Here is a 20,772-nt window from a genome sequence, read left to right on the forward strand (position 1 = left end):
CAATTTGTTATGGGTAAAGTTCCGCTTTAAGGTATTCAATAGCGTTGAGGTCAGGGCTCTGTGTAGGCCACTTAAGTTCCTCCACATCAAACTAGTCAAATCCTTTTACTATGGAGATGGCTTTTTGCAAAAGAGCATAGTCATGCTGGAAGAGAAAAGGACCTTCCCCAACTATTAACACAAGGTTGAAGGAACACAATTGTAATATTACCAGGAACTTTCACTTAACCATCAGAATTCAATAAATTAGAGAGGGAAGGAAGAACATAATTTTGGCTTTATCATATAGCCCATGATGGTTGGTCATGTGGGGTTCATAGTTCTTTGACAGCTGGAGGACTTAAGGATTGCCTTCTATTTAAAGACTAGTCATTTTCCTATTTAATTAGGTTGAGTCATTTTGCTGCTAAAATGATGGGAGAGATAACATATATGAACAGTGCTTTGTGTACAAAATAGGAAGTTCAACCTAACAGCAGAAGTATTTATGGTTTTATGTGGAGTGGAATATTTGTAGCGTGTCACTGCAGAGAACACCTATATAGATGTGTCACTGATGTCACAGAACCCTTCCAATTATTTTAATTATTTCTTATGTGGTCTTGTGAAGAGGAAATTAGGGGGAATTTTTAAACAGTGGATACAGACAGTAACTGAAGCACTTATTTACAAAAGGTGCTCCAGAGTTTAGTAAATGAGGTGAAGCTTCACTTTGCAAAGAGTACCCAATTGCCTGCAAGGGAATAAAAAAAAAAATGCATTTTTGCTTGCACATGATTGGATGATGGAAGTCAGTAGAGCTTCTGATCATTTACTAAGCCCTGGATCAACTGCTCTTGCAGAGTGTACCTGTACTTTGCAAAGTGTACAGTCTACTTGCTTTTAGTAAATCAACCCCTTTAAGGGAAGGAGCGTCAGAATTTCTATAGGATTTTTATTTAAAAGAAAATGCAGCGCTAAATGAAAGTCCATAAAAGGTCCACAGATCCCAAGGAGCATCCAAATGTGCAAATGAAGATATCTAGTAGGTAAGAAGATAGTCCTCCTACAAATACCATAGCAAATCAAGCCTCTTGCCCCTGAGAGTGGACCACTAGATCATAGGTGGTCACAAACGCTCAAGACTTAAAGCAACAATGATCTTGTTCGTCATAGTTAACCACTTGCCTACTAGGCCTATTTTTGACATTTGGTGTTTACAAGCTAAAATCAGTTGTTTTTGCTAGAAAACTACTTAGAACCCCCAAACATTATATATTTTTTTTTAGCAGAGACCCTAGAGAATAAAATGGAGATTATTGTAATATTTTTTATCACACCGTATTTGCGCAGCGGTCTTCCAAACGCAATTGTTTTGGAAAAAATTCACTTTTTTTAATTAAAAAATAAGAATCCAGTAAAGTTAGCCCAATTTTTTTCCATAATGTGAAAGATAATGTTACGCCGAGTAAATAGATACCCAACATGTCATGCTTCAAAATTGCGCACGCTCACGGAATGGCGACGAACTTTGGTACTTAAAAATCCCCATAGGCGACACTTTAAAAATTTCTACAGGTTGCCATCTTAGAGTTACAGAGGAGGTCTAGGGCTCAAATTATTGCTCTCGCTCTAACAATCGCGGCGATACCTCATATGTGTGGTTTGAACACCGTTTACATATGTGGGAGGGGTTTCCGTATGCGTTCGCTTCTGCGCGCGAGCTAACGGGGACAGGGCGCTTTAATTTTTTTTTTTTACTATTTATTTTATTTATTATTTTTTATTTTTACACCGTTTTTTTAAAAAAAAAAAAAATTGATAATTTTTATTTCTAATACAAGGAATGTAAACATTCCTTGTAATAGAAATAGGCACGACAGGACCTCTTTTTTGTGAGATCTGGGGTCAAAAAGTCCACAGATCTCACAAGTACACTAATAAAGATAGAAAGGAAATGAAAAAAAAAAAAAGGGACCTTTAAGCCGGTTGCTCGGCAACGACGTTTGCCGTCGCTCCGGTCCTCCAAGACAATAGAGTCGAGTGAGGGCAAGCATGCCCTCACTCGACATCCTGTCTGTGAGGATCCGGGACCCGATCGTTTTCCCCGCTGCCGGCGGGAGGGGGGGGGCACCCCTTCCGCCATCCCGGAGGGTGATCTCGCAGCGAATCCGCCGCTGGGACCACCCTTATCGGAAAGCCGATCGCCTGCAGTTTAAAAAAATACCAGGGTTATGGCAGCTATCTGCTGCCATAACACCGGTATTTAGCTTTAAACTCAGGACGTATATATACTTTTGCTGGTAGGGAGGTGGTTTTAATACAGTACGGTTCCAATCCTTTTGTCCCCCTCCAGAGATATCTCTGCACAGGCATTAGATGTGCCAAAACAGAAACAGAGACCACTTTATAGTGCAATATGTCAAACACTTGGATATGTTATTAAAACAGCAACTGTTATACTCACAATCAGGCAGTGTTCAAACAGTATCTCTGGTGGTTTCAAACCAACAAAATGGCTGCGGTCCACGTGTGGTGATGTCACATGTGGACCATGGACCGCAGCCATTGTCTTGGTTTCAATCCACCTGAGATGCTTTTTTAACACTGCCTGATTGTGAGTATAAGGGTCCTTTAACACGGGCGTTGCGCCCAGCAGACTCCGTTTTGCTCAGCGCAGATCTGTGCAGAGACGGACCTGTCAGAGCCCGGCTCTCCTCTGTGGGAGATCCGATGAAAACAGACCACCTGTCCTTTTTCATCCGATCCTATCTGATCCGATCCTCCAGAAGGATGGAAAATAGGGTCACCATCTGTCTGGATTTCACGGACAGGATCGTATAACAATAGGTGTCAGCGGACATGTCACCGCTGACATTCCCTGCTCCAAAGGGGTGCATTGAGCATCCAATCAGGTCCATCTGAAAAACTGACAGGCGGACCTGATCGGAAAGCCCGTGTGAAAGGGACCTAATGGTTGCTGTTTTTTTTTTTTAAAAAGATTTTTATTGAAGTCCAACATAATTACACAGCTCAACATAGTACAATACAGTACAAACATCCCTCATCATCCTCCAAGGGGCGTATAGCAGAACAGCTGACAAGCCCATAACAGAAAGGATTAAGAGAACTACCCCTCGGACGATGTGCAGTTATATAAAACGAACCATGCGACCAGCAGGACTACAATTTTAAATTTAAAACCAACTTCTAACACCCCCCCCCCAAACCAAACAAGAACCTGGCCTCCCCACCTGCACCCCCAGAAGTAGTGCAGGCGAGGAGGCCACCTGGACAAAACACAGCCCAGCACCCAATTTTCCACCAGTGACCATCCCAGAGGAACCCCCCATGTAGTATCCATAAAACAGTAGCAGGGCATGTGGAAAGCTCAATAAGCCCAACACAGTAGAATGTTTAGAACCCCAGCCCTCCCCCCATGCAGACCCAAACCCTCCTAATCACTCAGCAGTCGTATCCACCAAAGTAGCAGTGGAATCCACCCAGCGATGCCATATTTTCCTAAATTTCTTAGGGGACCCCCTAGCCTCATAAGTCATCCTGCACAGTACAATGTCAGCATTCACCACCCGTAGCCACATCTTGAGTGTCAATACCTCAGTATAAATCCATCTCCTGGCAATTAACTTCCGCACGCAGAAGAAGAGAATACGCAGGAATAGCTTAGTGTCCACATCTAATCCATCCACTTCCAAAACCCCCAAGAGACACACCAGGGGAGAGCATATATTCGGGAGCCCGAAATTCTCCTCAATAAATTTTGTGACCTGGGACCACAAGGGCCTCACCGTAGGGCAATCCCAGACCATATGCAGAAGTGATCCCCGTCCCCCCGAGCATTTATGACACAGATCAGAATCCCTCCTACGCATAGAAAACAGGCGGACCGGAGTATAGTAGGTCTGATCCAGATCATCTTGTCAGTTGATGAAATAACCGTACCCAGATAAGTCTCCAATACTTCCTCCCATTGTTCGTCAGTCAATTCCGGTATAAACGTCAGCCACCTGGCCCTGGCCCTATCCACCGCATCAGGACCCCCAGGACCCAGCGCCCCATAATACCTAGAAATCCGCTTAAGCGGATCTGGATCCAACAGCATAGTTTCGAGAGAGGGGTTAGTCAATACAACCTCCCCCCCCCCCAAACTTCACCCTCACCGCATGCTGGAGTTGCAAATACCGGAAGCGCCACGTCCTGGGGATCCCGAAGTTCTCCCTCAACTGCGTGAAGGACACCAACCTACCCTGATAGAAAACTGATGCAGGTATTTAAGGCCATATCGGGCCCAACCGCCTCCATCCTGCAAACCAGCAAACTCCCTCAACGACGGATTAAACCATAGCGGGTTGTTCGGCGATGTCACCAAAGGATTGTCCCCAACCCCTCGGGCACAGATCTGAAAGATCTTCCCCGGCAAGTCCATCACCGAACCCAACTCCCGCTCAGGAGCCCCCCCCCCCCCGCGCCCGGTAAAGGACATTGAGCAACGTTTCGAAGGAGGAGGCAAGCGCCACCTCCACCTCAACCGTTGCATTGGGCACCTGCGGAAAAAACCTCCAATGCAGGAAAACCAACTGAGATGCAAAGCCAGTCCCCCCCTCGCCACAGGGCATTTGAGCACGACAAGGCCACTCTAGAGGGTTTATTACCCCACAGCAGAGTGGTAAGAACAGCATCAATTCTCCGGAACACCCCTCTAGGAATATAGACCGGAGAGTTAGATAGCACATATAAGAATTTCGGCAAAAAGATCATTTTAAAAATGTTAACCCTGCCCAGCAGCGAAAGGGGGAGCGACCGCCACCGCACCACCCTATCTTTAAAGGCCTTCACTATCGGAACAAGATTATTCTCCAAAAACCTGGAGTTTGGAAGCTGAAACACAATCCCCAGGTATTTAAAGGAACTGGTCAGGGGGATAGGGCACCCCGCCGGGGCCACAACCCCCTCATCCAAGGGGAACAAGGAGGACTTGGCCCAGTTAATACAAAAACCAGAATATTCCCCGAACTCCTGAATCACCTGAATGGCATAGTTCAAGGAAGGTCCCGGATCCTGCAGGTACAAGAGCATGTCGTCCGCGTACAAAGAAACATGCTCCTCCATGTGACCCACCCTCAACCCTCTGAAAACCGCACTCTCCCTCAACCGCATTGCTACGGGTTCCATAGCCAGGGCGAACAGCAGGGGCGACAAAGGACACCCCTGTCTGGTCCCCCTATGCATCGGAAAGGGCTCAGAAATCTGCCCATTCACCCTAACCCTCACCAAAGGCTCCATGTACAATAGCCGCACCCAAGACAGAAAGACAGGGCCAAAGCCATACGCCTCCAGCATCCTAAAAAGATATGGCCATTCGACTGAATTGAAGTCTTTTTGAGTATCCAAAGAAGCCACTACTCTCTCCCCATTATTATCATGCTGTGCCTGAAGGTTAATAAAAAGTCTCCGAACATTCATCTGAGCACATCGACCGGGCATAAAGCCCGTCTGATCGGCCTTAACTAGTTTCAGTATAATCGTCTGCAACCGCAGAGCCAGGGCCTTGGCCAAAATTTTGGTGTCCACATTGATCAACGAGATCGGTCTATACGACCCGCATTCTCGTAGATCCTTCCCCGGCTTTGGGATAAGGACCACCAGCGCCTCCCGCATAGAAAGGGGAAGAACACCCTCCTCCCGCACAGATTCATACAGACGCAGCAAACGGGGAGACAATACGTCCCGGAAGGTGTGATACCACTCCGAAGGCAGACCATCCATGCCGGGGGACTTCCTGGGAGAGAAGGATGCAACAGCCTTCTAAATCTCCTCCACAGAAAACCCCCTGTCCAGAAAACCCCTGTCCTCCTCCGACAACTGCGGGAACTCAATGCCCTGCAGATAGTCAGTGAGCTCAGTAGGATCCCGAACCAGGCCAGATTTGTACAAGTCCCCATAATATCGGGTAAACTCCCGCAGTATTCCAGCAGGATCCGTAACCTCCTGTCCCTGTTCTCCCAGAACACATCCGATATGCACCGGAACATGCTCCGAGCGGGCCAGGAAAGCCAAGAGTCGCCCATTCTTGTCCCCGAACTCAAAAACCCTCCGCCTCTGGGCCATCATTGTTCTAGTCGTCTGGTCAGTCAATAGCATCTGTAAGTCCCTAGTCGCCTGCCTCCAGCTAAGCAACCTGACAGGGTCCGGAGCACCCACATAGTCCCCCTCAGCCCTTGAAACTTCGGACTCCTTTTCCACCCTGGTAGAGGCCAGTTGGCATTTAAAACTTTTTAATTCAGTCAAGAAAACCCCCCGTAACGTAGCTTTAACGGCCTCCCATTGAAGTGGAGGCTCGCCATACCCCCCATTCTCCACCCAATAATTGGCAATTGCTTGGGAACATTTAATTTTCATGTATCCCTCCTGTAACCAGCTCGCCTCCATTCTTCACTGGCGGATACCCTCCCTAAACCCCACCCGTAGAGTGAGAGCCAGGGGCGAGTGATCCGAGTGGACTGGGTAAATACTCAACAGAGTCCACCAGACCCACACCCCACTCCTCAGCGAGAGCAGTGTCCACCCGAGACAGCGATTTATGCGTCTCCGAATAGCACGAATACTCTCTGGCCAGTGGGTGAGCATACCTCCAAACATCCCGGAAGCCATAAGTGGCCAGCCACCTCGCCAAAGGAGCCGGGGAACAGGCCGTGACCCTCAGTCTATCTAGCTCAGGATCCGTCACAGCATTAAAATCCCCCATAATAAACAGCTGCCCCTCCGCCACCTCCATGGCTGCCTTAAAAATGTCATCAAGTAAAGCCAAGGAGAATGGAGGAGGCAGATACACATTCACAATCGTCAGTACCCTCAGGCACACCTTAATGACCAGAATAACATATCTCCCAAATACATCTTAATAGCCTGCACTGAAATAGGCATCGCATGGTTGCTGTTTTATTAAAATATCCAAGTGCTTGACATATTGCACTATAAAGTGGTCTCTGTTTCTGTTTTGGCACATCTAATGCCTGTGGAGAGGTATCTCTGGAGGGGGACAACAGGATTTGAACCGTACTGTATTAACTATTACGAACGGGATCATTGTTGCTTTATTTCTTGAGCGTTTGTGACCACCTATGATCTAGTGGTCCACTCCCAGGAGTAATTAAACCCTGAATCAAACAAAAGACAAAAACACTTAACAAAACTGACCTGGAAAGTGCAAGAAAATCTTAAAGCTAGCAAGGAAGAACTGCTGTCTAATATCAATGATTTATGGTGTAATACTGTTAAATGCATGTCTGCTCTCTCCCAACAATCTCATGAGGCATTACAACTAGAGGGCGCTATCAAGCAATTGAACTTTGCTTATGAGAGTTATCAGACTGTGTGTTAAATATACTGATCTCTTAACCACTTAAGCCCCGGAGGATTTGGCTGCTAAAGGACCAGGGTTTTTTTTGCGATTTTTTACTGCGTGACTTTAACGGACAATTGCGCGGTCGTGCGACGCTGTACCTAAACGAATTTGACGTCCTTTTTTTCCCACAAACAGAGCTTTCTTTTGGTGGTATTTGATCACCTGTGCAATTTTTTGATCACGCGCTATAAACAAAAAAAGAGCGTAAATTTTGCAAAAATAACAATATTTTTCACATTTTTTTATATGAAATTCCCCAAAAAAAAAAGTAAAAATCAAAATTTTTTAACATTTTTCGGCCAATTTGTTTTATGCTACCTATGTTTGGTAAAAAAAATCGCAAAAAGCGTATTTTGATTGGTTTGCGCAAAAGTTATCGCGTTTACTAACAAAGAGAAAGATTTTTGTCATTTTTGGTGTTTTTTTTTTAACGCGTAATGGCGGCGATCTGCGATTTTTTTTTCGGTACTGCGACATTGCGGCGGACAGATTGGACCCTTGACTGACATTTTTGACACTTTTGGGGTTACCAGTGACATTACTGCAGTAATCAGTGCTATACATATGCACTGTGTAAAATAGTATAGATAGCTACCAGGTAATTGGTTACCATAATCCCGTCATAAATTGAAAGAGAAACCCCCTTAGGTTTGTGGGACTTTAAGGGTAACAGTAAAGGCTCTCATAAGAGAAGTTTTAACGTGAAATAATTATAAAATTTTTTTTTTTTTTTTTTTTTTTATTTTGTAAGGTTGTGGTTGTAACAGACAATCATCATAAACTGTACATGTTTAAGTCATAGACTCGAAAAAAAGCATGAATGATACAATACAGTTGTAGGTACATAGCAGAGTCCAACGCGTTTCAAACTGTTTGTTTTAGTACATAAATCTTCCTCAGGGAGTCTGCATATGTTCCTGAAATACATGGTTAAATGTAAGTTCCAAGAAACAGAATATATATAAAAACATTTTACAATGAAAAGTTTTTTATACATGAAAAAAGTATTATTAGCATCTGCGACCACATGTTGCCCTAAAGAGGTCCTGGAAAGCCTCTTGCTAGTCCAGGATACTCCTAGAGAGGAAACCTACTCCCAGAGATTGAAAGGGAAAAAGGAGAGAGGGGGAAAGGGAAGAAGAGGAAAGGAGAGGGGAAAGGAAGAAAGGGAGGGAAAGGGGGGGAAAAAGAAAAAGAAAAAAAAAAAAAAAAAAAAAGAAAGAAGAGAAAGGGGGAAGGATGAAAAGACCCCTTGTGTTAAAAAGACATACCTGCAAAACAGTAGAGCCCAAAAGAAGGTTCCCCTTCGGGGGGGTAAAACTCCCATGCGTTGAGAGCTAGAGTCAGGTATAAAGATTTATTCTGTATCTGAAACAGTGAGTATGTTTACAACTGTCAGAGATCCAGGGTTAATGTAAGTATGTATATAAACATTGTTACAGAAGATATTCATGTAAATTCACCTGTTATGATGATTTTCATGTAGACATATAAAGAGGGGAAAAAGAAAAACGAAACCAGGAAAAATAGGGAAAAAAGAGAAAAAAGCTGATTTTTCCCAAGGAAATATTATCTTCCGATGTATATATCTCTCAGATTTATTTGAGTGGGATCCTATCAGGGGAAAAGAAAATGTATCTTTTCAGCTTTGGTAGATCAAGATAATGTATATATTATATTAAGTAATGTGATTGTAATAGCTCTTACCTCACTAATTTATTGGAGGGTGTGGGGTATCCCATCAGTTTCCAAGGGTTTTGGGGAAACCTATATCTTCCCAATGGGAATATAAATCCTTGCCTGAAAGGTATAGGACAGGGATAATATGCCTATATAGGTATACATTTTGCATATCTTATTATTACTTAAAAATGGGTATTCCACCTGAGAAGATCATACCGTTCTGATTGAAGCCTGTCGTCACCGTATCCAATGAGGACAGCGGCATATCATCCTATGAAATATAGGATGTGATCTAAGGTTACTCGTCCTATGGATCCTGATAGTCACATAAAGAGAAAAATAAGATAAAACCCTCTTTTAATAAGTTGCCATCGTAGTTAGGAAAAAAGTTTTTAGTTATATAGGTCTCCTCCAGAGTACTCACTGTTATGTATGGATATCGGAGCGATAGGCGTTCTGTGTTGCATCGGAGAGATAGCTCTCCGTTCTGGCTCTCGGCGTCCCCTTAAGTACCCAAATGTCCAGAGTCTTGTGGTGATTCCCGCGGGAACTTTGTAAATAGTTACGCCATATCCGTCTTTTGCCACCGGAAGTTCCTCGGACTGGCGGTGACATCACATCCGCCCAAATCAAAGGCTCCGACGTGTGTCATTTCCGCCTGAAGTGCCCGGAGATTATTCCGCTGGACTGGCGGTGACGTAATATCCGCCCTTTTCTCTAATAGACTCCGCTAATATGTCCGCCTAAGTTGTAGCGGTATAGTCATGCGGTGGATACATAGAGGGGGGATAATTTTAATTAAATTTAATTTTTAATTGAAAGTGAAATAAACTTGTGAATGGGATAAATAATACCTATCTATATTATATATAGAGACTGTTAGTGGACACTTGTTTTAAAAAAAGGGGAAATCTGTAAAAGATAACGCCCCAGGCACGGGTGATGCGTATATCCCCTGCAAAAAATTGACCAGGGGTTTCAGGATGAGACATATGGAGCATTGCAACCAAATGTTAACATCCCGGAAACGCTCGTTTCTCCAGATGTTTGAGGGGCCTATTGGTGGTCCCCATAGGAGATGTCTCACCCGTGCCGGGCTCTCATTTGCAGGGGAGCCCCCCGAGGGGAAAGAGAAAAAGGATGATATAAAAGCCATGTTGGTGTCAATTACATGGACAGGGATACAAGTTGGCTGGTAGGCCTACACAATGGGAAGAAAAAGAGCAGAATCTAGAAAGGGGGGGTTTTTTCAAAAGGAGGGAAAGGAAAAACCCCTGATGCACAGGAGAAGAGGGGCAGGAGGGGCAAGAATTCCCCAATAGGGGGATCTTTGCACAGAAAAGACCCAAAACCGGTCTGTAGTTGTAAATCCACCCACCCACAGTTAACCTGTGACAAAAGGGAAAAATGTTAATCGCAGAATGCATCACATGTTTAATTTGGACAATTTAAGTGTATATCCAATTTAGGATATATTAATATATTATAATGTTAATGATTTTGTGACCCACTCAGAGATATGATATCTCATAAAGTTTGGTATCTTAGTACTATCACATAATCACGATGGGGGGAGGGGGGAAGAGGGGGAGGGTTTGCAATGTAGTGATGGTCCTAGTTTGAATAGGGAGAAGGTATTTGAGATATAAGTGAGAAATTTACCCACATTTATATAAAGTGTGGAGTATATTTCCCAAAGGAAGGGGGACATAGAGAGTGGGGACCCTCAGTCTGTTTTCCCCGAGGAAAATCCCTCTAGGAACCTTCTTTTGGGCTCTACTGTTTTGCAGGTATGTCTTTTTAACACAAGGGGTCTTTTCATCCTTCCCCCTTTCTTTTTTTTTTTTTTCTTTTTCTTTTTCCCCCCCTTTCCCTCCCTTTCTTCCTTTCCCCTCTCCTTTCCTCTTCTTCCCTTTCCCCCTCTCTCCTTTTTCCCTTTCAATCTCTGGGAGTAGGTTTCCTCTCTAGGAGTATCCTGGACTAGCAAGAGGCTTTCCAGGACCTCTTTAGGGCAACATGTGGTCGCAGATGCTAATAATACTTTTTTCATGTATAAAAAACTTTTCATTGTAAAATGTTTTTATATATATTCTGTTTCTTGGAACTTACATTTAACCATGTATTTCAGGAACATATGCAGACTCCCTGAGGAAGATTTATGTACTAAAACAAACAGTTTGAAACGCGTTGGACTCTGCTATGTACCTACAACTGTATTGTATCATTCATGCTTTTTTTCGAGTCTATGACTTAAACATGTACAGTTTATGATGATTGTCTGTTACAACCACAACCTTACAAAATAAAAAAAAAATTTTATAATTATTTCACGTTAAAACTTCTCTTATGAGAGCCTTTACTGTTACCCTTAAAGTCCCACAAACCTAAGGGGGTTTCTCTTTCAATACATATGCACTGTTACTGCAAAAATGACACTGGCAGGGAAGGGGTTAACTTTATTGGACAGGGAGGGGTTAAGTGTGTCCTAGGGGCGTGCTTTCTACTGTGTTGGGACATTCCTATTGGTGTAAAAGCAAAGATCAACCGTTCTACATAGTAGAACGGACAGATCTTTACTTTTACACAGGGAGAACTGACAGGCAGCTTGTTTACACAAGCTGCTCTGTCTTTCTCCCTTCACAGGAGCGATCGCAGTGTGACTGGCGGACATCGAGTCCGCCGGTCACACGCACTGACTTGCCTGTGAACGAGCCGCGGCGGGCGCGCGCCTCGGCGGGCACGCGCCCGCCCGCGATAGGCTCGCAAGTCAGTGACAGGCGAGTGACGTACCGATACGTCACTCTGCCTGGCCGGGGCTGACCGCCGCAGTATATAGTCGTGCGGCGGTCGGCAACCGGTTAAAGAGGTTGTAAACTCGTTAAAAAAATTTTTTTTTTTACAACCTGCAAGAGAAAGACATAATTATGAAATACTTACCTTAGAACGAGCCCCCGCCGTGCTGCTCTCTTACCTGTATGACGAGCGACATGTTCAGTCGCCCGTCTTCCGGGATCGCGGCATCCGGCCATCTGATTGGCCGGAGCCGCGGTGACGTCACTCCCGCGCACGCGCGCGGGAGCCGACGGTCACGGCACGGGGCTCTGAAGGAACGGCACGATCAGCCGTTCCTTCAGAGCGCATGCGCCAGTGACGTCACTGGCTGCATTAAAGGTAAATATCTCTTAAACGGTACATGTTTAGGAGATATTTACAGTACCTATAGGTAAGCCTTATCATAGGCTTACCTATAGGTACAACTTCCTGAGGAGGGCTTACTTCCTCTTTAAAGCGGTACGACACCCAAGGGTCATTGGAAGAATTAAAGGGATTTGAGGAGCTCAATCTTAAAAGAGACAATTTAGTGGTGCAAACAAAGACAAAGGCAGAAGTGAGAATGACACAGCTCCATGAATCCAGATCTTATCGCTCCACAAGATCTTCCAAATCCCTACAATCAAGATCTTCTACACTCAGTCAGCAACTCATAGAAGCCTGTGCGTAGGCCCGTCGGAACAAGGCATGCAAACCAAGCAATTCCTTGGGGAACCGAGTTGGCCTGGGGCCCCAAGACAACGACTGGTTAATCACTTACTTTCAGGGGTTGGCAAGGTGTCCGCTCACGGACACTGGTGTCCGTGAGCGGTCCTTGCTGTGTCCGCCGCACCGCCACTTTTGGAGACTCACGTCAGGAGTCAAAAGTCCAATCCTCGACCCGATGCGATGGCTCGGGGGGCGGGGCCTCACCGCCTCTGGTCTCCCTCGGCTTGGCTCTATCTCTGTCCGGCGCCGCCCACAAGTGGATTGGTGGTGGCAAGGGACACCTGCTGCCTGAGCGGCTGCGGAGTGATCTCTCTATCTGAGCCCTGGCTGGGGGAGGGAGGGACTGTCTGTGGGAGTCTCTCTGTGCACTGTGTGCAGTGCGGCCACCCAGCGCGGGAGAACACTAGGTGTTCAGAATATATTCTTCTTAAAGCAGGGAGGAACTGGAGTTTGGACTGAGGAATGGACTGGAGAGGCTGGAGGACTCGGGACAGTGGCAGCCTAAGGTAGGAAAAGTAATAAGAACTGTATTAAAGTCAAGTGACTCATTAAGAGGATTCTATGGGGGAGGGGCCTGCCCTTCTCAGGGGATCTATAATGGGAGTGGGACCCTGGCCTGGCCTGTTCTAAAGGGGGGGGTCTATGGGGACCCTGCTCGAAAGGGGGATTTATGCCAAAGATCCCCCCTTAGAGCAGGCCAAGGTCCCCATAGATCCACTTTAGAGAAGGGGCCTCATAGAACCCCCTTTAGAGCAGGGTCAGACACTTCTCTAAAGGGGGTTCTATGGGGCCCCTTCTCTTAAAGGGGGATCTATGGGGACTTTAGCCTGCTCTATAGGGGGATCTGTGGGGACCCTGCTTTAAAGGGGGATCTATGGCATAGATCCCCTTTAGAGCAGGTTCCCCATAGAACCCCCTTTAGAGCAGGGTCCCCATAGATCCTCCTTTAGAGCAGACTAGGCCAGGGTCCCTATAGATCCCCTTTAGAGCAGGGTTCCCCATAGATCCCCTTTAGAGAAGGGTCCCGATAGATTATATGGGGACCCTTCTCTAAAGGGGCATCTATGGGGACCCTGCTCTAATGGGGTAGCTATGGGGACTCTGCTCTAAAGAGGGATCTTTAGAGATCCTTCTCTAAAGGGGGATCTGTGGGGACCCTGACCTGCTCTAAAGGCGGATCTATGGGGGAACCCTGCTCTAAAGGGGGATCTATGAGGAGCCTGCTCTAAAGGGGGATCTATGGGGGATCCCACTCTAAAGAGGGATTTATGGGGACCCTGGCCTGCTCTAAATGGGATCTATGGGGACTTTAGAGTAGGGTCCCCATAGATCCCCCTTTAGAGCAGACCAGGGTCCCCATAGATCCCCCTTTAGAGGGCTTTGCGTGTGTGCGGGGGGTCGGGGGGGGCCTCCATGTCCATTTTGCTTGGGGCCCCCAAATTCCTTCAAATGGCCCTGCCTGTGCGAATGCTAAAGCTTCTCAAATTTAGGCAGCTTTCGCCCAAAAGAAATCAGAGATGGAAGCTGAAGCTGCACACCAGAAAGCAGAGAAGGAGGCTGGAGCTGCACACCAGAAAGCAGAGAAGGAGGCTGGAGCTGCACACCAGAAAGCAGAGAAGGAGGCTGGAGCCGCATACCAGAAAGCAGAAATAGAAGTTTTGGAAAAACAATGTGAGCATGTCACCGCTTGTCCGCTCTCATCAGATCCGCTCCGATTACTGAACGGATGGAAAAATAGGGTTTCCATCCGTCCAGATTTCAAGCACAGGATCGGATGCGGATGGCAGCGGGTGTCAGCGGAGATGTCTCCGCTGACACCCGCTGCCCCATAGAGCTGCATGGAGGATCCGATCAGATCCGCCTAAAAAACTGACAGGCGGATCTGATCGGATCGCCCCTGTGAAAGAGCCCTAAGAGTCCGGAATTACGACAGATACTGAGGAAAGCAGGATACATGCGACTTAGGATAGCTATATACCGCCTGATATAAGGAAACAGTGCAGCAGATCTGAGCATTATTTCTAGCCATTAAACGTGTAGAATACTTTCAGTTTTCAAACAAGTTAGTCACAGAATTTTTTCTTTTCTCTGTACTTCACAGAGCATGTACTGCATCCATATGTCAGCTGATTCAAGGGAAATGTGGGTCCTGGCAGTTAATTTTAAAATAAAACGATCACGTTGTATAACAACTCATTCAGTTTAAAATAGAAATGAAAGGCAAAACATTTTTTTATAGATATAGAAAAAAAACACTATCTTTTTCCCTTTTTAATAAACAATCACATTCACTCTGTTCTCAGCTGCATAAGAGCAGGGGAGGAGAAGCAGCAGCTTGAGCTTGCCAGTGAATGGCCTTGCAGCGGGGGAGTGTCAGGACAAGTCTGATCATTGGAGGAGAGTACACCTGGCTGGTGGTGGCGTGGCACACTGGTGGTGACTTGGCACACTGGTGAAATAGCCGCTCACCTCCAAATCACTCTTAATGAGTGTTTGTACCAATAGGTAATAGGTCTCCAATGTAGACGGAGACCTACCACACCAGCCGTCAGCGACAATGGCGACGAAAAAAGTCACAGTTACTTTGCTGAGTAACTAATTACTTTTTCAATATGGTAACTGAGTCAGTAACTCAATTACTTTTTGGGAGAAGTAATTTGTAACTGTAACTAATTACTTTTTTAAACTAAGATGAGCAACACTGTGTATGACACACAGAGACCATAGAGGTCCAGTGTCAGTAAAAAGGACTAATGTTCTACCTGCGCCTGCTACAGTTCTGGAAAAGACTGATCAAAACAAGAAAATTGAGAACGCCAATGTCCGATACATAATAAACCACACCCACTTAAGAAATGTATCGGCTTCAGAAAGAAACCCCTACAAGAACGTAAGGAATTTTTTGAAGAAATTTGGGGTTTGTTACAAGTGCTGTGCCTCCACAGAACCCTTTGCAAAGGACTTTAAAGCTATCGTGAAATGTATAGAGTGTGACCACATGCAAGCTCTTCATCAATATCCGCACAACTCTACTACACTCACGAACAATCTTCCTGAGGCAAAGCAACGCAGAGAGCGCACAGATCAAACAGCATCTTCCACCTCAGTATTCTCTACATGTACAGAAGTCTATGGAGAAGGACTCTGTGACAAATCCTGTGTAAACATATGCTTGGTTCGTGTATATCCCAAAGGTCAACCTAAAAAGTCCATAAGACTGTATACCCGGGATTCCCAAACTACGGCCCTGCAGCTGTTGCAGAACTACACTTCCCATGAGGCATTGTAAATCTCTGACATTCACATACATGACTAGGCATTATGGGAAATGTAGTTCCTGAACAACTGGAGGGCAGTAGTTTGGGAATCCCTGCGGTATACTATTCTGGATGATCAGAATAACAGATCTCTTGAAAGAACCCAGTTTTTTGAACTGTTGAACATAGTTACATAGTCAGTCAGGTTGAAAAAAGACACAAGTCCATCTAGCTCAACCAATAAAAACAAAAAAACAGTAAAAAAAAACCCAACCATACAATCACATATACACAATCCTATACCCGCAGTTGATCCAGAGGAAGGCAAAAAACCCCAGCAAAGCATGATCCAATTTATTACAGCAGGGGAAAAAAATTCCTTCCTGATCCCCCGAGAGGCAATCGGATAAATATTAGTACCCATTTATATTATGTACACCCAGGAAAGATTCCAGGCCTTTCTTAAAGCAATCTAGTGAGCTAGCCAGAACCACCTCTGGAGGGAGTCTATTTCACATTTTCACAGCTCTTTCCGTATTTGAAGACAAAATCTGTTTTCCTCTAGACATAAAGAGTACCCCCTTGTCCTTCATGTTGACCCTAAAGTGAATAACTCAACACTTTGTTATCTATATGGACCCCTTACAGTATGTATTTATGCATGTTGATCATATCCCCCCTTAATCTTCTCAAGAGAGAATAAATTCAGTTCCTCTAATCTTTTCTCATAGCTGAGCTCCTCCATGCCTCTTATCAGTTTGGTTGCCCTTCTCTGCACTTTCTCCAGTTCCCCGATATCCTTTTTAAGAACTGGTGCCCAAAACTGAACTGCAAATTCCAGATGAGGTCTTACTAATGATCTGTACAGGGGCAAAATTATATCTCTCTCTCTGGAGTCCATGCCTCTCTTAATACAAGAAAGGACTTTGCTTGCTTTGGAAACTGCAGCTTGGCATTGCATGCTATTATTAAGCTTATGATCTACCAGAACTCCCAGATCCTTCACCGCTATGGATTCCCCCAGTTCTCCCCCTAGTATGTATGATGCATGCATATTCTTAGCCCCAAAGTGCATAACTTTACATTTATCAACATTAAACCTCATTTGCCACATAGTTGACCAAAGAAACAGTGCTTTGAGGTCAGCTTGTAAGTTGGAGACATCCTGTAAGGAAGTTATTCCACTGCAAAGCTTGGTGTCATCTGCAAAGACTGAAATGGTCATTTTAATCCCAGACCCTATATCATTTATAAAGATATTAAAAAGTAAGGGTCCCAACGCTGAACCTTGGGGTTTCACCACTGATAACCTTAGACCATTCAGAGTAAGAATCATTAACCACTACTCTCTGAATTCCATCTTTTAGCCAATTTTCTATCCAATTACAAACTGATCTTTCCAAGCCTGTAGACTTTACCTTACACATTAGCCGTGTGTGGGGAACTGTGTCAAACGCTTCTGCAAAATCCAAGTATACAACGACCACAGCCACCCCTCTGTCCAAGGTTTTACTTACCTCCTCATAAAAAGAAATCAGGTTTGTTTGACAACTTCTGTCTTTCATGAATACATGCTGTCTGTTGCTTAAAATATTTTTTTCCAGCAAGAACTCATCTATGTGGTCTTTTATTAAACTCTCGACTATAGAAGTTAAACTAATAGGTCTATAGTTACTTGGTAAAGACTTTGATCCCTTTTTAAATATAGGCACCACATTGGCCCTACGCCAATCCAGTGGTACAATTCCAGTCCTTAATGAGACCCTAAAAATTAGAAACAAAGGCTTTTAAATTACAGCGCTCAATTCTTTTAGGATGCGTGGGTGGATGGCATCTGGTCCAAGCGCTTTATCCACCCTTATTCTGTCTAAATATTTCTGGACCATATCACTTTCTGAGCCATTGTGGATAATTTGGGGCTGTGTCAATACTATCCTCAATATGGTCATGAGCTCCCCCATGCTCTTTTGTATATACAGAGCTGAAGAAAGTATTTAATAAATTTGCCTTCTCTTTGTCCCAAGTCACCCACTCCTAAATATTTTGTAAAGGGCCTACATGGTAAGATCTAACCTTTTTACTATTAATATACTTGAAGAATTTTCGGGGGTTTGTCCTACTATCTTTTGCAATCTGTCGTTCATTTTGAATTTTTGCGTCCTTGATTTCCTTTTTACATATTCTGTTATATTCTTTATAACAATATTCTTTATAACAATTAAACAATGATAGTGTTCCTTCATTTTTATATTTTTTTAAAAGCTCTTTTCTTAATATTTATAGCTTTTTTAATTTTGGCCGTGAGCCACATAGGTTTTTTTTTAGCCTTTTAAACTTATTGCCCATGGGAATATACTTTGCAGTGCATTTGCATATAGTCTTTTTGAAAATTCCCCATTTCTGTTCTGTGCTCATCGATCCTGGAGAGCACCCCTCATCCTTGGAAAATTTGCTCTCTTAAAGTTAAGTGTTTTTATATTTCCTGTATGTGTTTTTGCTTACAGCTAACATTAAATTAAATGATATTATGGTCACTGCTACCCAGATGTTCTTTTATATCAACATTATTAATAAGCTCTGCATGGTTTGAGAATACCATGTCCAACAGAGCATAATTTCTAGTGGGGGGCCTCAATAAACTGTACCATAAAATAGTTTTGTAATAGGTTTATACATTTTTGCCCTTTAACTGTTCCAGCAGTGCCATTAAGTCAATGTCTGCGTAGTTAAAATCCCTTATTATTGAGGGGCGTGGCCGGGATGTTATCGAGGCTAGATGTGTTCCCTCGGAGCTCCTCATTCATCCGGCTACCATCTGACTCCAGAGCGGGGTTTATACTTACCTGGTGCCTCTCACGACTGCCTCAGTTGATCTGGGAGTGGACGGGCTCATGGCAGGCAGAAAATTGGTGTCCGTGCCGCAGCTTCCGAGACAGCAGAGGACCCAGAAGACCAGGAGCGTGTGAGTCCTTCGCCATCTTGCCGCCACATGGGGTCTCCTCCCCCTCCTCTAGCAAGCGAGCTGCGGGGATGGAGGTGAACGCTCAGTCTCCCAGCGGGGCGGCTCAGCCCTCGTGCTCTGGGGCCCTGTCTCCTGCGGTGGCTTCACAGCTGGAGGGAGAGACTCAGGCTGCAGACATTACAAAGCCTCTCCTGAGTGCACCCTCATCAGACATGATCTGGATAAAATCCGCCGCTGCCTGACGGGAGCTGAGGAGAGAATTTCTGAGGTGGAGGATTCTGTTGCCGTGCACAACACCCAAATCGGGGAGCTGCAATCTCAGGTGAGCGTCATGGCGGCCAAAATGGAGGATGCTGAGAACCGGCAGCTCAGAAACAACATCAAAGTGGTGGGCCTCCCTGAGGAGGTGGAGGGGGCTCATCCTGCAATGTTTGCTGAGCAGTTCTTTAAAGCGGTAGTATACTCCGCTTTTTAGCTTTTATCTACAGGTAAGCCTATAATAAGGCTTGCCTGTAGGTAAAATTAATATCTCCTAAACCTGCACGGTTTAGGAGATATTCGTCCTGTATGCAGCCGCTGAGACCTTGCCGGAAAGTTAACTCCCACGCGCATGCGCGGGAGTGACAGCATCGCGGCTCCGGCCACTCACGACGCCGGAGCCGCCGAACCCGGAAGAGGGACGCAGAGGGAAGATGTCAGCTGCCTCAGCGGTGTCCGGGCGACCATGTCGGGGCTCCATTCTAAGGTAAGTTTTTCATAATGGGCTGTCCACAGAGTCAGTGATTACCTGTCCTGATTGCTGCTGGACACATTTTGTGCACTAGCCACTCATAGGTGGCTCAAACAGCTGCAGGAATTAGCAGATTCCTGCTGCTGTCATTCCCCCTGGTGCTAGTCACCCATGCGAATGTAGCTTTGCCGACCACCTAACTGACAATGTATATCATGTTTTTGACATTAAACACTGGGTTATGGCTACAACTTGATACCATAACAGCGGTATCGTTTTTCCCTTTAGGCGGACAGTTTTCCGATAAGAAGTGATCCCAGCGGCTGATTTGCCACGGGATCACTTTTAGAAGTGGCGGGAGAGGTGCTCCCCCCCCCCCCCGCTGCTTCCTGCCCATTTCCGGGCTTATTCGGCCAATTAAAAATTGTTGTAACCCCGTTGCCCCACACACCTATGCAAATGCAAACGCAAGCCAAGGATGCACATGTAAACTGCGGTCGCACTACACGTGTGACATATTGCTACAAACGTCAGAGTGAGAACAATAATTCTAGCAAATGAGGTCCTAGTTAACTCTAAACTGATGAGCTGTAAAGGCTTTTAAAGCGTCATCTATGGAGATTTTTGGGCACCATAGTTTTTGGTGATATCGCGGGCACACGCAATTTTTAAGACATGAAATGTTTGGTATCTATTTGATGCAACCTCAAAACCAAAAATGGGTATTATATTGTGTGTTTTTGCACTAAAACTCATTTTATTATATTTTTTCCTGAAAATGTGGTTTAATAAACAGTTGTGCAAATATCATGTGACATAAAAATTTGAAACTGTCACATTTTTATTCTACAGGGCCTCTGCTTTCAGAAAATATATAATGTTCTGGGGGTTTAAGTAATTTTATTGCCATAAATTAAGATTTTTACATGTATGTGAAAAATAAAAAACAATTGCTCAGGAGCCCAACTAGTTATTATCCAATGGGAAGGATGTGGGCAGATTAATGACCAAGCTGTACTGCTAAGGCCTCTTTCACACGGCCGCTCCGTTTTTTTGCTCCGCTGCGGGACTTTTTTTTTTTTTTTTTCACGGAGCGGATGACACTTGTGTCATCCGCTCCGTATGTCTGCATATCATCCCATCCGTTTGCGGATGATATACGGACATAATGTATGTCTATGGGCATTGCGGATGT

The 20,772-nt window shown here is 44.9% G+C and overlaps 1 protein-coding gene across 4 annotated transcripts in view; it reads right to left on the reverse strand.

Moving 5' to 3' along the window:
• LOC309553869 (potassium voltage-gated channel subfamily KQT member 1-like) overlaps positions 1-20,772 on the reverse strand; it is a 137,190-nt gene that overhangs the window by 91,109 nt on the left and 25,309 nt on the right. The gene's annotated exons all lie outside the window — the stretch shown is intronic.

The sequence above is a fragment of the Pelophylax lessonae genome, assembly GCF_965119305.1.
Source record: "Pelophylax lessonae genome assembly, chromosome: 4".
NCBI classification, from domain to species: domain Eukaryota; kingdom Metazoa; phylum Chordata; class Amphibia; order Anura; family Ranidae; genus Pelophylax; species Pelophylax lessonae.